The following is a 21,446-nucleotide window of genomic DNA, read 5'->3' as shown; positions in this document are numbered from 1 at the left end:
CACCCACGATCATTTTAAATGACATTTTTAAAAAACTTTGTTTTTTACAACCCAAAAAATGATCGTGTGTACGCGGCATAACTGTAAAGCAGGACATATGAGAGACAGAAAACTGAGATATTAAGGTTGTGATTTATGCTGAAAGTTTTATCACTGTGACTTACTGAATACCATTAGCAACATTATTCACAAAACATTTGATAATCATCAAAATGCTTATCTGTTTTTCTCATACTTTTAATAAAAAACATTTTCACGTTATGGACAAATAAATGGAATTTTACTTTTCTTTTAAAACTCTATTATTGCAAATTTGCATTTGGATAGACCATGTTTAACAATCAGTTGTATAGTACCTGGCCTATATTATAATTTATTATATTTTCAAGGCCCCTAAAAAAAAAAACACCAAAATGTTACATTTTCAATATTTAGATGGGTATGATGTACAATAAGTCTCCTTTTAGTTAAATTATTATAATCTTTTTCTTCAGTTCTGTTGATAACTGTCCCTTATTTTATGTCACTACTACATATATTTTATCTAATTTCTGTTACTTACACTCCTGCAGTTTACAGCATTCTTCAGGTATTCCATAAGACAGAACGTGAGGTGCAAGAAAAAAGGCCAACGATGCACGCCCGGCGCCAAAGTACTATGTTTAGAAAACACAGCCCAAGTGATAGGTGATGTGCCAATCTCCAAAGGAGTGCAGGAAATACCAGTAAATAAATAGAAATGGTAAAATCCTAGAAGCAGCTATTTAAACAAAATGGAAGACCATTTAAAAGTATAAAACCAAGTATCAAATATAAAAGAATCAAATAATTCAAAAATGATAAAACAGCGCTAAAAAGAGTGGTTTAAAATAGCTCGTGAAGGAGCTTAAAGGAGGATCTGCAACAGTGATGCGTGGAGTGATCACTTGAAAGGTGTTAAGTGCACCCCACACCAATCAGATGAGTGCACCCAAAGAGAACTGAAACTGTGGAATATCTCCCCTAAAGGGGTAGAGCTTACCACGGCCAGGAACAGTATGTGTTAATGGTCCCTTGAATGCATCACTCTCAGTCCTCAAATACTGTCACGGATGGTCATAGGGGGACACATGGAATGAGACAGATAGACAAGGTACAAATAATAGTGCAGTAATCTAAATATCAGAGCACCCTATGTGTAATAAGTAAATCCCCTATGGTAATGCACGTACAGAGAAATCACTTGTAACACGGGCATTACCATAGGGGATTTACTTATTACACATAGGGTGCTCTGATATTTAGATTACACATAGGGTGCTCTGATATTTAGATTATTGCACTATGATTTGTACATTGTCTATCTGTCTCATTCCATGTGTCCCCCTATGACCATCCGTGACAGTATTTGAGGACTGAGAGTGATGCATTCAAGGGACCATTAACACATACTGTTCCTGGCCGTGGTAAGCTCTACCCCTTTAGGGGAGATATTCCACAGTTTCAGATCTCTTTGGGTGCACTCATCTGATTGGTGTGGGGTGCACTTAACACCTTTCAAGTGATCACTCCACGCATCACTGTTGCAGATCCTCCTTTAAGCTCCTTCACAAGCTATTTTAAACCACTCTTTTTAGCGCTGTTTTATCATTTTTGAATTATTTGATTCTTTTATATTTGATACTCGGTTTTATTCCATAAGACAGGACAATTATCACAAGAAATTACCAATGGGCGCACCGCAAACAATAACCCGACAGAGGTTCTATCTTATTCCCACTTTGTCCAAAACAAAAGAAAAAAAAAACTTTGGAGTTGGGTATAATCTGTTCACCATAATCTAATCAATTTGCATCTATCCTAAAAATATATAATATAGAATATAAAGACTGTCAGTGACTTATAAGATTGAGAGAGTGGGTAACCGCTCAAAGAGAACCAGGTAATCTGATTCCTGTGGTCCGAGCCAAGGGTGCAGGCAGTGCAATCAAAATGCAGGTTAGGATGAAGGAAAAAAACTGGGACAGCCGCACTCCAAAAAAACTCCTCCTTTAATTAAAAATCACAAAATACATGCCACAGCAAAAAACAGCACAACAAAAAAAAGCTGACGTTTCGCACTATGCCTTAGTGCTTCTTCATAGCTTGACATGACTTATAAGATTGGTGTATACTAGGGATGAGTGAACGGAGCAAAGTTTGAATAGTAAGAGGTACGGAGAACCCATTAGAAAGTCTGCAAACCCCAAGCATAGCCATAAGCCCTACTAAAGTCTATGGGGGAAAGAATGCTGTACTTTTCTGCCCATTTTCAAGGATAATGTGCAAGCTATTGCTAAAAAGGTACAGATGAGAAAAAAATATAAAAAATACTTTTTCATAGGGAGGGGATTTTTTTATGTAGCTTAAAGATCAACATTAATTATACATTAATCCTCTAAACAACATGCTTAGAGGATGCCCTAAAGCTGCACATGAAGTTATAAAATAGTAAGATTGAACAGTAAAATTGGTCTTTATTTACTTATGACATTGTTTTTTGAATGGGTAAAAAGGGGTACTAATGTACTTCATACTCAAACCCTTAGGAGGGTGGGTATCTTGGGGACCCCTTGTACTTAAACGGGCTTTTTGATTCTTATAAGTGCCCCCTACTAACCCCACATCCTTCTAGGAACTGGATATGGGGAAGAGGCCATTAGCCCCCTTAACCTCCCTGGCGGTATGATTATTTCAGATTTTAGGTGCTGAAAGCGGTACCATTATTTTGCAAGGATATTTGGTGTTTTACATTGTAGGCCTGTAATCCTTAGGAATAACTCACTTAAATCTGTCCAAACAAGAGTTCAGTAGGCATCCCGGGTATGAAAAAGTTTGAAAAACAAAATCATAAATTATGATATAATAAATAATTATAAGTAATTATAACAAATAATAATATAATTATAATAAAAATGATTCAATAATGTAATCAACTCAAAATCACTGAAATTTGCTCAGTTGCAGAATTGTCGCTGTCATTACTTTTATTTTTTTATGACGTATTTACCCACAAATCGCTATCGCTCAATTCTGCAAGTGATTATAATTTATTATCGCAGTTTTCTAAAACCACTTTAGACATAAAGGGACACTTTTTGGTTGCTATGGACAATCTACAGTTTGCAGGCAGAAAGAACAGTTTTTATTATATAAAAGTACATGTAGAACACTGGGCAGACCACTAGGGACAAAGGGTGTGTGTATTTGTTACATCCAGTACTGTAATCTATAAGATTACAGTATACTGTATGTAATGTGTTTATTTACTTTTTTTAATTTGGCGCCGTTCTCCGTCCCTGTGCGCCGTAACATCGCAGGGAACGAAGATCGGCGGCGGACAGGGACACTGTGTAAATCGAGCTAGGACGCCGCTCGCTCACACAGCGGGGAGGCATCGCAGGATCCAGGGACAAGGTAAGTAACTGTGTCTGTGGCTGCTGCAAGGCGATCCCAAGTCTGGCTCGGGGATACCGCTTTTGGTACAGAAATCATACCCCGAGCCAGATTTAGGCTGCCAGGGGGTTAACATGAAGTCAAGGTGCTTTCCAGGGGATTAGGTTTTTCCTGTGGCTTAGTGCGGTTCATGAAGCAGGGGCATGCACCTTCTACTCACCCATCCAGATTTCATCTCTGAATAATGATCTGGTATGAATTTTAGGGGGAACGTCACATTAATGGGGCAATACACAAAAAAAGCACAGGATTCCCCTTAAAATACAAGGCATGCGTAATACGTTTTCTAAATGTACATAATATAACTGGGTACTAACATTTATAGGTAAAGTTGATACAGGGAATATCCAATTGCCTCTCGGGGGAACAGAAAGGATTTTCTTCCCCTGCTGGAGTAAATTGGATTGTGCTTTGCTGTTTTTTTTTTTTTTTTTTGCCTTCCTCTGGATCAACTGTGGGTAAAGAATTGTGTATATGGGATAGACCTGTGTCTTTTTTTCAACCTAACTAACTATGTAACTATATTGGACCTGTCCCACACAGATGTTGACCAGCTGCACAATTATTTTGCCTTTCAAGGTGGCAGGTTTGAGTTTTCTCTCTATTACATTACATTTTTCTGCTCATATGAACTTATAAGTATATCATTTTAATCGTTTTAATATTTTCTTTACGTTTCAGAAAATGTAAAGTGAAGAAGGAAAAAAAAATCAACCCATTGTTGCAGTTAATGATCTTACCACTCATATGATTCTAACTTAAAGTTAAGTATTACATTTAAACATACATTAAACTTTAACTCTAGTGTTTCCAAGCCTTATCATACCACTATAATCAAAGTACTATCTGCTGTATATGTCATCTCTTTGTACATCAACATGGTAGTTTAGTTTGAGCCAGAGCATGGCAAGGAAACCTTTGCCAAGGCAACTTTTAAAGGTATTAAGGTTTAGGTTCAAACTAGGGTTTATTACCCTTAAGCAGGCAATACACGGTGGAAAATTCTTTCATGCAACCACGGGTAGCAGGAAAGAAATTTGCACAGTTCCCCTATCAACACAGGCAGTGTTGACAGGGGAATCAGCAATTGTCTTCTCCCAGCAAGGGCAGGCAGGGGAAGCCATCCCCACCAGGAGAAGACAGTGATTATCGCTAGTGGCTATAGCAGCCATTAGGGATAATCACAAGATAATCTGGCAGGCGATCGATGGATCAACTTGGTACATTCAGCCTGTCCATTAAGGGATTTGAACCGTGTATGGCTGGCCTTAGTAATGGCTAAAGAAATGCATGGATTTAAACCATGAAACGTATGTGTCTTCTTCTATGAGCTCCATTTGGTTCTCCTTTTATATTCTTTTATGTATTGAATAATTCAACTCAATTGGGTTGAATTAACAAAGGTGAATAGGATTTTCACTTTGCAAGGGAGTTTACACTCAGGCTGAGCTGGTGAGTGGTGGTTGGATGTTTTTTTACTAGGATTTCCTTAGAGACGGCACAAGCTCTTTCTTCTGCCTGCATCCAAGAGTAGGAATTACTGGCCTTTTGGATTCATGTCTAGAGCGGCAACCCAAACTATGCATGGTCACAGCATTTTTTTCTTGCACATGATTGGATGATGACAGTCAACAGAGCTAAATCTTATTCATCAAGCTCTGGGCCAAATTCTCTTGCAAAGCAAGCGACCTATTCACCTTTGGTAAATTAACCTTGATGTATCTTTTCTCTAATATGTAATGAATAGGAATTGGAGGCCCTCTCACATTTCCTTGATTCTGTAAAAGCTAAAAATAGCATACAAAATACTTACCTTTGACTCTAAACTTCCTGCCTAATGACTATGTTAATGGGACAAAAAATGAGAGGCAGACACATTAATTGACTGTCTCTACATGAGCAGCCAATCAACACATTTTCTTCTCACATTGTTGTTTTCCCAGCTACAGCATTAGGCTGCCTGAGTCACATGTAGGTATCTTGTGCATTTTTTATCTCCTAGTTAACTTAGGCAACACGGGATTAAGTTGATTTAAAGCCATTTTCAAATGTATGTCCAATTAATGCCTGTGAGAGTAAGGGGTCATGTAAAATAGTAGCAGATACACTAAAAACGATTGGCATTAATCTGAGACTTTTCACACACGCATGTTTTTTGCTTCATTACAGATTATCTTTAAGAAAGTTAGTGTTTTTGTCTAATAAACATAAGAAATTCACCCCCAGCCATTTCCTTTCAGCCTTTAATACATTTTTTTGCAGACACGCAGCAGCTCCATCTGCAGCTTGTTTCAAAACCATAGCCTAGCTTCCAGCCTTATAATAAATAGCGATTTTGCATTCAGTACAAATTTAGATAACCAGTTTCTCTTTCAGGACAACTGCATGATGACATCTCGCTTGACATGTGTGGGCTGCTTTTTACATTGTCACGCTGAAAACTTATGCTTTGCAACTAGATTATTTTGACATTGTGAAATACTCTCTAAAACTGTACAAATTGGATTCTGTTGTCTGTTAGTGCACCAGACAATCAAGTCTTTCTCAGATCTATTCTGGGCACCTAAAAATGCGTGCGTTTCACAATAAAACATACATTTTTAATATTAAACATTTTTACTTTAAAAAATGTTTTGCAAACAGAATCAAGCTATTTGGCATAGTGATGTGCTCATTTTCACAAATATGCCAAACGTATGTGTGCTAACCCTGCCCATTTCAAAAAGAACTCTGCCAATCATTACCTGCACTACATAATATAACCCCATTATAACGTTAGGAAAATTCTATCTTTGTCAAGAACAACATTTTTTACTGTCTATGGGCACCCTGTGACTTTAAGAATATAAATGCATGTGACCCGTGAGGACACGTGTGTGCAAATACTCACCAGTCTGAACCAAAATACAAAAGAATGGCTATAAAACAGCAAAGTTATTTGTGTTTTAATAAACAAGGCACCATCCACATTAATCCATTTAATACAGATTACTAAAGCTTTTAGTCCAGTAAATCCTTGTAATGAGACAAGAATCCTAAAGTGAACCATAATAGGGTTAACCATATTATGTTAGGTTTAGGAGCATGGGCTCATTAAAAAATATACATCACTTAGGGCTTAACCTACCATCATGTTAAACAGATGCTGGCTATGCCCTATTACTTATAAAAAGAGCTCCCTGCTCCTGACTTTGGGCTCTTGCTTGTGAGTCACACTGTCAGTCAAAGTGATATTGCGTATAGGATGGGAAATGGGCTTATTAAATCATTTTCAACTTTAGAGAAGTGAATGGTGCTCACTGGCAATGCCCAATCATGTGCATGAGTCACAATTGGAACTTCTTCTGCTTAAGATTAGACGTTTAGGACAAATTTTCATTAGCTTCACCCAGACTAAATACTTTTCCTGCCCAATTACCCCAGTGTAAGAAACATATAAGGAATCATTGAGGTCTAATCTGCACATTAGTGGTACTGTTATTGAAACAAATACAAAAATAGTCAGCACAAGGAGATTTATTTATACAGTTTTTTTCCATCTCAGAAGGCCAGTCCACCCAAAACTGAGATCTGAGAGCTCTGCACCTAAGTTTCCAAGACTGCTTGTGTTCTATGGGCACAATGTGGAGGTCCCAATCTCTGTTGAATTTTTTTTTTTTACTTATATTATGGAGAATGCAACAGGTGGTGCTACAATGTAGGAAAGAACTCTCCAAACATTCAGGTGGACAGAAATAGAGCCAGTAACTGCGGCAAGGAAATTTTGCTGGTAAACTATCCAAGACAAGACTTGACTCCAACTATAAAATTTCATTTTTGGGTGGACTGATTCGTTAACAACAGAATATATGTAATTTAATACATATATATTTCCCTACATTTAATGTTGTTAATAGTATTAAAGGCTTGTGATGGGTATTTAGAGTGTAATTTCATATATAAGATGCCTATCATAGAAACACAACGATTATGTAGTTCTAACATCTATATTGCCTGTTGCTTCTTTCCAAGTAGCACATTGCAGTATGTATATATTGGTATTTAGAATTTATTACATCTTGGAAATTACATAAAGTCATGTTTTTTTGGTTGTGTACAGCGTTGCAGCCATTTACAAGGTATTGCTGCAGTAAATCTCATGCAACTAAGCCCTGTGATGGAAGGATGGATTCTTTTCACAGCAGTCTGTCACTTCCACTCTGTTGCTCCATAAGAAGATGCAGCAGCTTGTATCTGCACTGCAGCCTATGGCGCTGCAGTGGTAATGTTTATATGAACAATTTTGTCATTACTGCTAATTTAAAAATTGCTTGGAGGACCTGTATTGATTTCCAGGTATGCTGTCCTCATATAGCTTGATAAGTGCTTTCTTATTCATGTTGATTATTCAAAGAAAAGAATCCTGATACGTGATAATATCTATATTAGCTGCCTTATAGACATGGTGATTGTTGTAGCAGATAACTTAAGCCATAAAGAATGTCATTATTGAATTTATATGGATCAGTCAACATGTCCATCACTGTAAGTGCATTGCCCTGTCTGCATGAAAAGTTTTAGATATGTTGTACAACAGAACTGAAGTCACCTGGAATACATGTAGGGGAATTAAAAAATGTAGGGCAGGCTATATTTTTAATTTTCAAAGTGTATTAACTTAAAACAGCCAATTATGTTCTACTGTTAATCAAATGACAACAATCAGGGAACTGATAGCTCATTGCCAATTAATTGCTATGGGCTACAGCGATTTTCACATTGAATTTAACATGTTTAAATAAGTCCAAATGTAACTAGGAATGTCAGAAGGCAAATTTCTGACCTTAATTTCTGACTATACACATGCTCACCTTGCACAAAAGTCATAAAGCACTTACTCGTAGAATAAATACTTATTTTATGTATCCTTATGCACAAAAGCCGTGTCTGCACTCTTACATACACATCAAAATGAGTAATATAATATAGCAGTGCAGATAATCGGTTGATCGGTCATGAATTTGAGAATTTATTAGGATTGCAAAAATGATGTTGCGATTTATTACAAACAGTTAGACTATGGCCAGCTTGCATTATTATCTAGTTTTAATGGAGAATTAGTAAAAAAAAGTGTGTGTCTAAATATTTCCATAATTCTCCAATGCTTGTAAAATATTATGGTAATGATGATACTGGGTATGGAGAAGGCTTAGGAATTCTTAAAAGAGCTGAGTTTTATATTCAGAATGACAACTGAAGACATACTGGGGATTAGTTAATAAGGCAGCAAACACAGCCATGGTGAGATGTTCTCTCTCTCGCTCATTAGTTTAAAGAAGTTAGATACATTTTAGATATGTCTTTCTATGAGTTTCTGCACCTTGTATACTCTCATCGCTCTTTATAGGCTAAATGGCCTCCTAAAAGTGACCTATCTGCTGACAGTGTTAACAAAATGTAAGATGTAATAAACGGTTGGCATGGGTATCTTGTGTACCAACTAAAAGAAATTAGAACTAAAATATGCCGAAGTAACAGCTAGACCTGTAACCCAACTAACTATATAAGCTTTATAATTGCATGTGTTACACATTCCATTTACCCCTTCTAGGCATTATAGAATGCTAGTATAAGGAAAAAAATGACTATTGACCAAGTCTGCCTGTATATTATCTATCTTTTTTTAGTCCACTGATGCCTGAGCAGAAATTGCGATTCATTAAGCCAGACAAAGTCTGAGTCAACTGCGTAATATTTGATTTCTTTGGGTATTTAATCCATTTGGTGGGCAAGAAGTAGTTAATCTCTTCCAGGCTCACAGCTGGTGCAAAGGAATAAAATAAATATATAAACAAGGAATTCTATGTATAGGCAGCACTCTACTCTGGCAGACTCCAATGTACAGACTCCAATGTAATCCTTTCAGGACAAACCGCAAATATACTGTGATTCAAATAATCAGACCTTCTATATTTTCTTCTGTAAACTGCTTTTTATTGGGGTTATGACTAATAACTAAGATAATAGATAATAGATTTTTTTCTCAGGACTATACGATCGCATGAAAGAACATCTTGTTGGCATTGCAAAAAGGTGTGACAGCCAATATTATTTGTGTCTGTAGATTTGCTTAAAGCTCCTACTTTCACAATTGCATTCAAAGAGGCTGCTATGAAAAAATATGACACTGTACATCTATTGATCATAGAAAGTAAATAAGGAGAGACTGTAGATGTTCAGTGTGTTGACGTTCAAAGGATGAACTAAGACTGCTGAAGCACATACAGGCGCTAGTGTATTCTTACTACCCACAAAGACAGCTATACTCAAATAATCACAGGATTCAGTATAAGAGTCCTAGTCTTTCACTGGCTAAGTACACAGCATTGCATTTGAAGTTATTGTTTAAGAAAGGGGCTGCTGCTGCCTTACCAAGTTACATACATTGCAATAAGTGTGTTTACTTGAAATCATGTTTATGACCAACTAAGCTATACACACACACAAATTTATATATATAAATTGCAAGCTCCATGAGCAAGGCCCTCCCATTCCATTTGTATTGAACTGTATTGTAAATTGTACTGTCCCCCTTTTATTGTAAAGTGCTGCATAAACTGATGGCGCAGTATAAATACTGTATAATATATATATATATATATATATATATATATATATATATATTATATATATATATATATATATATATTACAGAAAGAGAGTGATACAGGCAAAGGCCGTCTGACAATAAGTGTCATAACATAACTGCAGACTAAGAAATAAGATACAAGGTTAAGTATTTAGTCAATTGCATTTAGGTTAAAGGATGCTGCCTCCTCCTCTGGGATATCCCTGCCAGTGGACTGTCATATCCAGTGTAGTTTTGGCCTGCAATGTAGTGAAAGCATTAAGCACACCTTCTTCTACTACAGCAAGGCTTACTTACTAAACGATTTTGTTTACACGATTTTCTCCTAAACCAAAACACTGCACAACATCACATCTTGCACCCTTGTTAGAGTCGTCCCTCTTCACCGTAATGGCAATTTCTAAAATCTTGTCATTGTGCCATAAACACTGACATTTTAACTGGATGTGACTTGACTGTTACTTACACACGGTGATCTTTCTAGGACCACTCGCCTTTTTTCGCATTGGAAGCTCTTCCTTCCAATAACTTTAGTTTGTGCTCCCTGACAATGTGACTGATGGGTTCCCCTATTTTCAGCTCTTTACCCCCCCCCCCCCCCTCCCTCCCTCAGTTAACGCTAATAAACAGTAGATCACCAAACGGACAGTTTGATAACAGACTTACTGAAAACAAGCAGTAGGCACCAAAACCAATATATAATATGACTAAATAACAGGCAAGACTAAATGGTAACAACATTACAGATAAAAAAAAAACGAGGAGAGCAGCATTTCTATTAGGCAGAAATGGTTCGCTTACATTTTTTTTTTAGCCACCAGCGACAAATAGATGAAATATGTAGCTATGCAAACCTCTGTGCACTCTGTTGTATAGAAAGCGTGTGTATACATGTACAAGCACACAATGAGGATAGTAATAATAATACTGGAAATAGTAATAATGGTAATAGTAATAATAATGGTAATAGTAACAGTAATAGTAGTTGAATAATAATAAAAATGGTAATAGTAATAATAATGGTAAATAGTAATGGTAATAGTAATAATGGTAATAGTAATAATAATGGTAATAGTAACAATAATAGTAGTTGAATAATAATAAAAATGGTAATAGTAATAATAATAATAATGGTAAATAGTAATGGTAATAGTAATAATAATGGTAATAGTAATAATAATGGTAATGGTAACAATAATAGTAGTAGTAATAATAATAAAAATGGTAATAGTATAGATAATAAAAAAAAAATGGTAATAGTAATAATAATAATACATGTGGTAATGATAATACTAATAAAAATGGTACTAGTAATGATAATAATAAAAATGGTAATAATAATAATAATAATAATAATAATAATAATAATAATAATAATAATAACAATAATGGTAACAGTAAAAGTAATAATAATGGTAATAGTGATAATAACAATAATGGTAATAGTAAAAGTAAAAATAATGGTAATAGTAAAAGTAATAATAATGGTAATAGTAAAAGTAATAATAATGGTAATAGTAAAAGTAATAATAATGGTAATAGTGATGATAGTAGTAGTAATAATGAATGGTGTGGCTGCACATCCCTTGCTCCTTAGGTCTCCCATAGGAGGATCCCCCCCCAGTTGAGGATGGTGCGCTGTCCACTTGTTAGAGTGCTGAATCCCATCCTCTCACCCCCGGCAGCCCAGCGCTCCATCCCCAGCGATGTGATTGAGGAGTAACAGAGCATGCTATCCTCACGTGTCCTCCCCATCCTGTCCACCTCCAATCTAAACACACAGTGTCCCAGGTACACCGCCGGCAAACCTACCTATTGAGTGGGAACTTTGAGCAGCCCCGATCCCCCAGGCTGATTGTCTTGGCTCTGTACAGGTCTTGCCATAGCCTAGCACTGGTGCCCTTGCCTGACCGCAGGCTATGATAAATCCACCTTGAATTGCCTTCAGCTTGTCACATGAGTGGCAGTTGGCGGCAGCGGGCTGACGATGACAGTTGTAGTCGAGGGTTTAGCCGGCGATCATCTCCTTCCTCCAGCCCAGCTAGACGATCTCCTAAGGCTCCGGTGCTACAAACAGGCGTTCACCATCCACGGCTACTGAGGACTGTACCACGATCGCTGGGGAAAGGGGTGGGATCGCACGTCGGTTCGGCTGCAAGAGCATTGGAAGCTGCCTGCATCAGATGTCCATGGAGCTGGCTGTGCTGAGAGCAGACACCATTCTCTCCTCTCCTCTCATTGCTACCGCTAGTGCTGACACAGAGGAGGAGGAGGGATGGACTATGGACTGCTGACTACATTCTCCTCTCCTATACACTGCCTGCCTGCCCTGGGATCCTCCAAGTGTGGCTGCTACAGACATTCATATTATAGGGCATTGCATACACACAAGGAAATCACAGGGTTAAATGACCAACACTGCTACAATGCTGATCACAGCCGACCCTTTCCTACCCAGCCATCATCCATGCTCCTTGTTGCACTTTGCAATCTATACAGTATGCTGGGTTTCTATGCAGATTTGGATACTGACATTCATAAGTAGCAGGGATTTATAAATCCTTAATCAAAGCTTTAAAAAATTACAAGAAAAAAAAAAAAAGAAAAGGTGGCTATAATCTTTATTTAGCCAAAGAATTCAAATGAGCTTTATAGATGAACCTTATTAATCTGAGGTCACTGCTGTAATCGTTTCATTTGGCTCTGATTGGCCCTATAGCTGCAATTAGTACATAACCTCTGCATGGACAATCATCAGAGCAAAGAATGGGACTCGGAGCTGTCATTTTATACTTAAAGAAATATCCCTGAAGGAACTACATAAAGCGATCTGGGGGTAATGAATATGTATTTTTAACCTGTAGAGGCCACTTGCTTAGCAGGGAGGCAGTAAAGTCCTTGTTAGTGTATGCCTGCATTTTTCTATAGCCTTAAACTAGTATATCAGTGACATTTTCATCTTTACATACTGCATATCATTTGTTTTATTACATTACAACACGTTATAATGTATGATAGATAGATAGATAGATAGATAGATAGATAGATAGATAGATAGATAGATATATTGATTGACCGATAGATAGATAGATAGATAGATAGATAGATAGATAGATAGATAGATAGATAGATAGATAGATAGATTGACCGGTAGATAGATAGATAGATAGATAGATAGATAGATAGATAGATAGATAGATAGATTGACCGGTAGATAGATAGATAGATAGATAGATAGATAGATAGATAGATAGATAGATCTGTATCTAGATATATAGATAGATAGATAGATAGATAGATAGATAGATAGATAGATAGATAGATAGATATATAGAAAGATTGATTGACCAATAGATAGATAGATAGATCTATATCTACCTATATAGATATATTTATATCTATCTATCAATATATATATATATATATATATATATATATATATATATATATATATATATACACACATCTATATATCTATCTATCTATCTATCTATCTATCTATCTATCTATCTATCTATCTATCTATCTATCTATCTATCTATCTATCTGTCTGTCTATCTATCTATCTAGATACAGATCTATCTATCTATCTATCTATCTATCTATCTATCTATCTATCTATCTATCTATCTATCTATCTATCTATCTATCTATCTATCTGTCTATCTATCTATCTAGATACAGATCTATATATCTATCTATCTATCTATCTATCTATCTATCTATCTATCTATCTATCTATCTATCTATCTATCTATCTATCCTCTGTGTTTTTTCTATATTATGGTCCTTGTGAAGGACTAGATTGCTGGCACAGCATTCGTGGAAACCGTTCAGTGCACCTCAACCATTGAACTTTTATATATATATATATATATATATATATATATATATATATATATATACACACACACATACATACATACCTATATATATTAATACACATATATATATATATATATATATATATATATATATATATATATATATATATATATGTATATATATATATACAAATATAGTAACTGTTTTGGTAATTGATAATATACTGTACATTTATGTATATACAGCCCCAATAATTGTTCTTTGTTTCTGAAATCACTGTCAGTTTTGATATTTGAAGTGTTAATAAACCCTGCATTCACTATATCTGATCTCCCACAGTACAAAGAACATGGAAATGCAATTAATTTTGTAAATATAAACACCTTTTCTGATCAGCATTATATAGCAGTCTTGTGGCTTCTATCAGTTACTTGTAAAGCTGGTAGGAGGAGTTTTCATACTGCACAGAACTGTCCTATAAGGATCCAAGACCCCTGACCCACTGTCTGGACAGTGCTGATTGGCCCTGTGCTGATCGTATGCACCCTCCCAAGAAAAAAAAAAAAAACCTTTCTAGCAATACATACCAAACTGAGCATGTGCAGCCTGACTCCAAAGGCTCTGTATTATCTGTACATGTTCTTGAGTCCGTGGAAGAAGAGGAAGATCTATGCATACAGGGTCAAGCAGCCTTTTTACACAATACAGAGAATTACCCCCTTAGCTTCCACAGTGGGTATACAAGCATGCTTTACTGCAAATAACGTCTGATTTTACTGTTGTGGGTTTAGTAACATTTTACTTTAACAGTATTTAAGTCAATATCATAGGCAGAAAATTTGGTAGGATTACCTTTTTAGTGGCGATTAAACTGTGCACCAATGTTGAGCTGGGGCCTTATAGCGCCCCTTTTGCAAAGTGAAAAAAAAAAAAGAAAAAAGAAAAGACCTCTATATACACTCTGTATAAATTGCTAAATAACCAGTTATGTTGATTGTGAAAAAGATGGATTTTCTATGCCTTTGGGCTTTTTCCGACATGGGAAGGGGGGCATACTGAGAAGTCCTAAAAAATATCTATAAACCACAAGCTAAGAACACAATACAAGTTGTAATTCTTTTAATTTTTTTTTACTGATTACCTACATAAGCATACATCACATACATATACCTAAGATACACATATGCAGAAGCAGATTAGAGAACAGCTTATAGGAAATGGGAAGTGTAGAAGTGCTAATGCAAACTATAAGGAGTTCTTGCAAATGTTGGAAATTTGATTACTTCCTGAGATTATTCTCACAGAAGAACTGTGACTGATGATTTTACTAACAAGCATCTCTCATTCTATATTGTTCTTCATAATAATTATATTCCTGATCAACAAGAGCTTACAATTCAACTGAGCATTTTTTTTTTAAAGAAAAAGATAAAACAGATGAAAACAGATAATTTGTGCAAAACGAATTTGATTCACATTTTATAAACTGGCTTGTACACACGATCGGAATTTCCGATGAAAAAAGTCAGACCGCGTGTGGGCCTCATCGGACTTTTTTTGTCGTAGTTTAGAAATGGAACAAGTTTTATTTTTTTCCGATGGAAAAAAATCCTATCGGAAATTCCGATCGTCTGTGTGGAACTCTGACAGAGAAAAAAACATGCATGCTCAGAATCAAGTCGACGCATGCTCGGAAGCATAGAACTTTTTTTTTCTCGGCTCGTCGTAGTGTTTTACGTCACCGCGTTTTGGACGGTCGGAATTTGGTCTGACAGTGTGTATGCAAGACAGCTCGAACGGAATTCCCTCGAAAAATTCCATCGGATTTTATCCCACCAGAAATTCCAATCGTGTGTACAGGCCATTAGTGTACTTTTTCCTATAGAGAAAAGAAGAGGTACAGCGCAAATTCTAGTGTATAGAAATTCTGATGTGATACCAAAAAATTCCTGGCGTGACACAAATAAGTGAAGGTGACACAAAATCGTAAGGTCAATTGCTATGCATCACTGAAACTAAACAATTGACTAAAAATAAAAATGCACGTGAAAAACAAAAATAACTTGTAAATGAAAACAATATATGAATGTGTATAAAGTCTGTGAATGAATGAGATTGTGCAAGCAAAAAAGACTACAGGTGACTAATACAGTAGTGTTGAGCAGAATATGCCATATTCGATTTCGCGATATATCTCGAATATATATTCGAATATTCGAGATATATTCGCTAAATTCGAATATTCGTGATATTTTATCGAAAGTAAATGATTGCGATTTTTCGCTATTGCGAATGCGAAAATAATTGCGATTTTTTGATAACTGCGGTAGGAGCACTCTGATTGGCTCAGAATATTTGTGATATTTTATCGAAATATCGCAACATGCGAATGCGATATTTATTGCGCAATTTCGAGAAATGCTGGAGGAGCGCTCTGATTGGCTCAGAATATTCGTGATATTTTATCGAAATATCGCAACATGCGAATGCGATATTTATTGCGCAATTTCGAGAAATGCTGGAGGAGCGCTCTGATTGGCTCAGAATATTCGTGATATTTTATCGAAATATCGCAACATGCGAATGCGATATTTATTGCGCAATTTCGACAAATGCTGTAGGAGCACTCTGATTGGCTCAGAATATTCGTGATATTTTACAATACAAAATAATTGCGAATATTCGGCAAATGCGGAAGGAGCACTCTGATTGGCTCAGAATATTCTTGATATTTTACAATACAAAATAATTGCGAATATTCGGCAAATGCAGAAGGAGCACTCTGATTGGCTCAGAATATTCTTGATATTTTACAATACAAAATAATTGCGAATATTCGGCAAATGCAGAAGGAGCACTCTGATTGGCTCAGAATATTCTTGATATTTTACAATACAAAATAATTGCGAATATTCGGCAAATGCAGAAGGAGCACTCTGATTGGCTCAGAATATTCGTGATATTTTACAATAGAAAATAAAAAGTGTTTTGCATTGGTGGTGATTCTTTACTCTATCCATCTGTCACAGCCATTTGTCAATCAAACACCTTGAAGATTGAACACGTTCATGCTGCATGCTTTGGACTTTTTTTCACTTCACATATCAAAGACATTTTTATGAAAGATAATTTTTCTATTATTGGGACTATATTTCTTTATATATTTGTTTCACTGTGTATTTCACAAGTTATTTGCGCTTGCTTATTTTATAATTTGCCCACATGTCTTGTCACTAGACATATTTTTTATTCTTGTAGAGCGACTCCATTTTCTGTCTTGTATTAATTTATGTTGTATAACATTTTTGAGTTGCTGCTGTATTCTCCCCTTTTTTTAAGGTATGCGCAATTTTTTCCTTCTTACAAAAAATAATAATATCAAACATACAAATATTCATAACATACACATACACAAAGCCCCCCCCCTTTTGCATCAGAGACAATCAGAGTTCTCCTACCACAGTTATCGAAAATTCGCAATCATTTTCGCATTCGCAATAGCGAAAAATCGCAATTTTTTTTTTTTCAATTTGGCAACATAAAAGGATCGCCTCAGCTTAGCTACTCGGCCCAGGGTCTCTAATCATACCAGCAATGCTTTTAGACGTCGATAGGATGTGATCTGTTTTAAAAATCAAATTGAAAAAATGCGAATATTCGGAATTGCGAATATTCACCGCGAAATTCGAAATATAGCGCGATTTCTCGAATATGCTATATTCGAGTCGAATATTCGCAATGCGAATATTCGTGAGCAACACTATAATACAGTCCATATGCTCCCAGATATGCGTGAGCACACGGAAGCAGCAGCCAGTCCCAGACGACGTCACGTATGACGAAATGCATAGGCGTGGCCTGCATTCTGACGTTTTTCACGCTAACCTGAACTGACCCAGGAAGGGGAAGCCATAGAGGACGCCGAGATCCAGCTTTTGAAACTGCACTTTGTGCACCTTATTGGGCTTATGATTCTCCACCTATCTGTAAGTGCAATATTTTACTTTGATCATTAAATTGTTTTGCAAAGTTGCACTATGGGCCCTTTTCTTTTCTTTTTGCATCTGAGCCATTCATCCGTTCTGACCGATGGGAAATAGCTTGAAGCAGATCCAGTGTGCTACATACAGTCATTTGGGTGACTCTAAATATACCCGGGTCCAGTCTGACCACCGTTGTGGTCTCCACATCTGGTAAGGGCATTGTTTTGTCACTCAGGTGTGCCTTGGTGGAAGGTTGTGTCAGCCCTGTACTATCCTTTTCTCTGAAGACATTCGCTGTGAAGTTCACTCTTTTAAAGAAGTTTTCTTTAAGATATCTGGGAGCATATGGACTGTATTAGTCACCTGTAGTCTTTTTTGCTTGCACAATCTCATTCATTCACAGATTTTATACACATTCATATATTGTTTTCATTTACAAGTTATTTTTGTTTTTCACGTGCATTTTTATTTTTAGTCAATTGTTTAGTTTCAGTGATGCATAGCAATTGACCTTACGATTTTGTGTCACCTTCACTTATTTGTGTCACGCCAGGAATTTTTTGGTATCACATCAGAATTTCTATACACTAGAATTTGCGCTGTACCTCTTCTTTTCTTTATTTTGCTTAAATATTTGTATCTATATTTTTGGTACTAGCAGCATTTTCAATTTTTTGTTTAGCGCAGTGTTTTTCCCGTTTTTTTACTTTTTCCTATAGGTTTAGATGAATAAGGCCTATACATATACTGTTGGAAATCTTGTAATTGGTGACAGACAAAGATAAACAACTATTTTGCCTCTATCACTCTCTTTCTGTAATATAGATAGATAGATAGATAGATAGATAGATAGATAGATAGATAGATAGATAGATAGATAGATAGATAGATGCACATATACATTAGAGTACATTTAACTCAAAGCTATTATAGTTTCCCTTTATCCTTTTGCCTACTTGTCATCTGTATTAAAACATTCCACATCTCAATGCCCCATACCATGGATACATTCTAAAATGTGCAGTTGCAAAGCCAGTTCTTTCCTGTAAAAAAAAAAAAAAAATGCCAAAAAATGCTTCTAAAGTGGCAATTGCACTTTCTTCACATTTTTGTCCAGCTTTTTAACCACTTGACCACTAGGCACGTAAACCCCCTTAATAACCAGACCAATTTTCAGCTTTCGGTGCTCTCACAATTTGAATGACAATTACTCAGTCATACAACACTGTACCCAAATGAAATTTTCGTCCTTTTTTTCACACAAATAGAGCTTTCTTTTGGTGGTATTTAATCACCGTTGGGTTTTTTATTTTTTGCGCTATAAAAGAAAAAAGACTGAAAATTCTGTAAAAAAAAATAATTTTTCTTTGTTTCTGTTATAAAATTTGGCAAATTTAGTATTTTTTCTTCATTCTTTTGCATAAATGTGAAAGATGAAGTTACGCCGAGTAAATAGATACCCAACATGTCACCCTTCAAAATTGCACACGCTCGTGGAATGGCGCCAAACTTCGCTACTTAAAAATCCCCATAGACGACGTTGCAGGGTATTGCGGAGTATTGTGGGGTATTGCGGAGTATTGTGGGGTATTGCGGAGTATTGTGGGGTATTGCAGGGTATTGCGGAGTATTGCGGGGTATTGCGGGGTATTGCGGGGTATTGTGGGGTATTGCGGAGTATTGCGGAGTATTGCGGGGTATTGTGGGGTATTGCGGAGTATTGCAGGGTATTGCGGGGTATTGCGGAGTATTGCGGAGTATTGCGGGGTATTGCGGGGTATTGCGGAGTATTGTGGGGTATTGTGGGGCATTGCGGAGTATTGCGGGGCATTGCGGAGTATTGCGGGGCATTGCGTAGTATTGCGGGCATTGCAGAGTATTTTGGGGTATTGCAGAGTATTTTGGGGTATTGCACAGTGTGGGGGCATTGCAGAGTGTGGGGGCATTGCAGAGTATTTTGGGGTATTGCAGAGTGTGGGGGCATTGCAGAGTGTGGGGGCATTGCAGAGTATGGCTGGTACTGCAGAGTATTGCACAGGGAGGGATCGATGGCTGGATCTGTGACTGCATGTGTCACAGATCCAGCCCGCAGCAGCAGCTGCTGCTGCTTCCGCTCTCTCCCCTCTCCTCTCTCACACTGTACCGTTCGGTACAGAGAGGAGAGGGAGGAACCGGCGTCATCACATGACGCCGGTTTGTTTACTAGTGATCGCTCCGTCATTGGACGGAGCGATCACGTGGTAAACCGCCGCTATCAGCGGCGATTTACCGTGATCCGTGATCAGCCGGGTCCGGAGGACCCGGCGGTCACGGAGACTCCCGTGTGCGCGCCCCACAGGGCGCGCGGGAGCGCGATTCTGGGAGGACGTACATTGACGCCCTCCCAGAGTTAAGCAACCGCCTTGTAGACGTATTTCGTCTATAGGGCGGTTGCTAACTGGTTAATAAACATCTTAGCAGGGAAATTATTAAAATTGTATACCAAATGAAAAATGTATATGTTAATTAAGTGTTTGTAAACCTCTTACATGAAATATGAACAAAGCATATCCCTTTATGGTGTACTTGTCTCAACGCAGAGCACTGAGTGTCATTTCTGAAGCCATTGGCTCTCGCTGCAGTCAATCAAATCTAGTGAGGAGAGAGCAGGGATCGGGCCAAGCCAGGTCATGTGTGCTTATAGACACACACAGCCTGGCTCTGGAGCAAGCCCACAGCATTTGCCCCCATATAGCAGGCATCTTCTGTAGGAGGTGCAGAGAGCTTTGGTGGAGGACCCCAGAAGAGGAAGTTTGGGGCTGGTCTGTGCAATACTATTGCTCAGAGCAGGTAAGTATAACTTGGTTATTATTTTAACCATTTGCCTACTGAGCACTTAAACCCCCTTCCTGCCCAAGCCCATTTTAAGCTTTCAGCGTTGTCGTACCTTGAATGAAAATTTTGCGGTCATGCTACACTGTACCCATATGACATTTTTATCACAACTTGAGTTTTCTTTCATTGGCATTTAATCACTAATGGGGTTTTTATTATTTGCTACACAAACAAAAAAAGAAAGAAAATGTGGGGGAAAAAACAAACAATTTCATAGTTTGTTATAACATTTTGCAAATAGGTAATTTTTATCCTTCATTTATGTGTGCTGATGAGGTGGCACTGATGGGCACTGATAGGCTGCACTAATGGGCACTGATAGGCTGCACTGATGGGCACTGATAGGGTAGCACTGATGGGCACTGAAGGCACTGATCAGAAGGCACGGATGAAGCTACATTGCTAGGTGGCACTGATGGGCACTGATAGGCAGCACTGATAGGTGGCACCAAAGGGCTACTGGTAGGTGGCGCCGAAGGGGCACTGATAGTCACTGGTAGGTGACACTGATAGGCAGCACTGATAGGTTGGCACTGATGATGGGGCACTGATGGGTACTGATTGGCAGCACCTATGGGCACTGATAGGTGGGACTGGTGGGCATTAATAGGTGGCACTGGTAGGTGACACTGGTGGGCATTGCTTAGCAGTGCTTATATGCA

At 37.3% G+C, this 21,446-nt stretch overlaps 1 pseudogene; it reads right to left on the bottom strand.

Annotated features, from left to right (window-relative positions):
* LOC120913742 overlaps window positions 1-12,546 on the bottom strand; it is a 244,880-nt pseudogene extending 232,334 nt beyond the window's left edge.
* Window positions 12,547-21,446: the final 8,900 nt, after the last annotated feature.

This window comes from Rana temporaria, chromosome 9 (assembly GCF_905171775.1).
Source record: "Rana temporaria chromosome 9, aRanTem1.1, whole genome shotgun sequence".
Lineage (NCBI taxonomy): Eukaryota > Metazoa > Chordata > Amphibia > Anura > Ranidae > Rana > Rana temporaria.
Note: the sequence above shows the minus strand (reverse complement) of the source record. Positions and strands in the feature narration are given on the sequence as shown.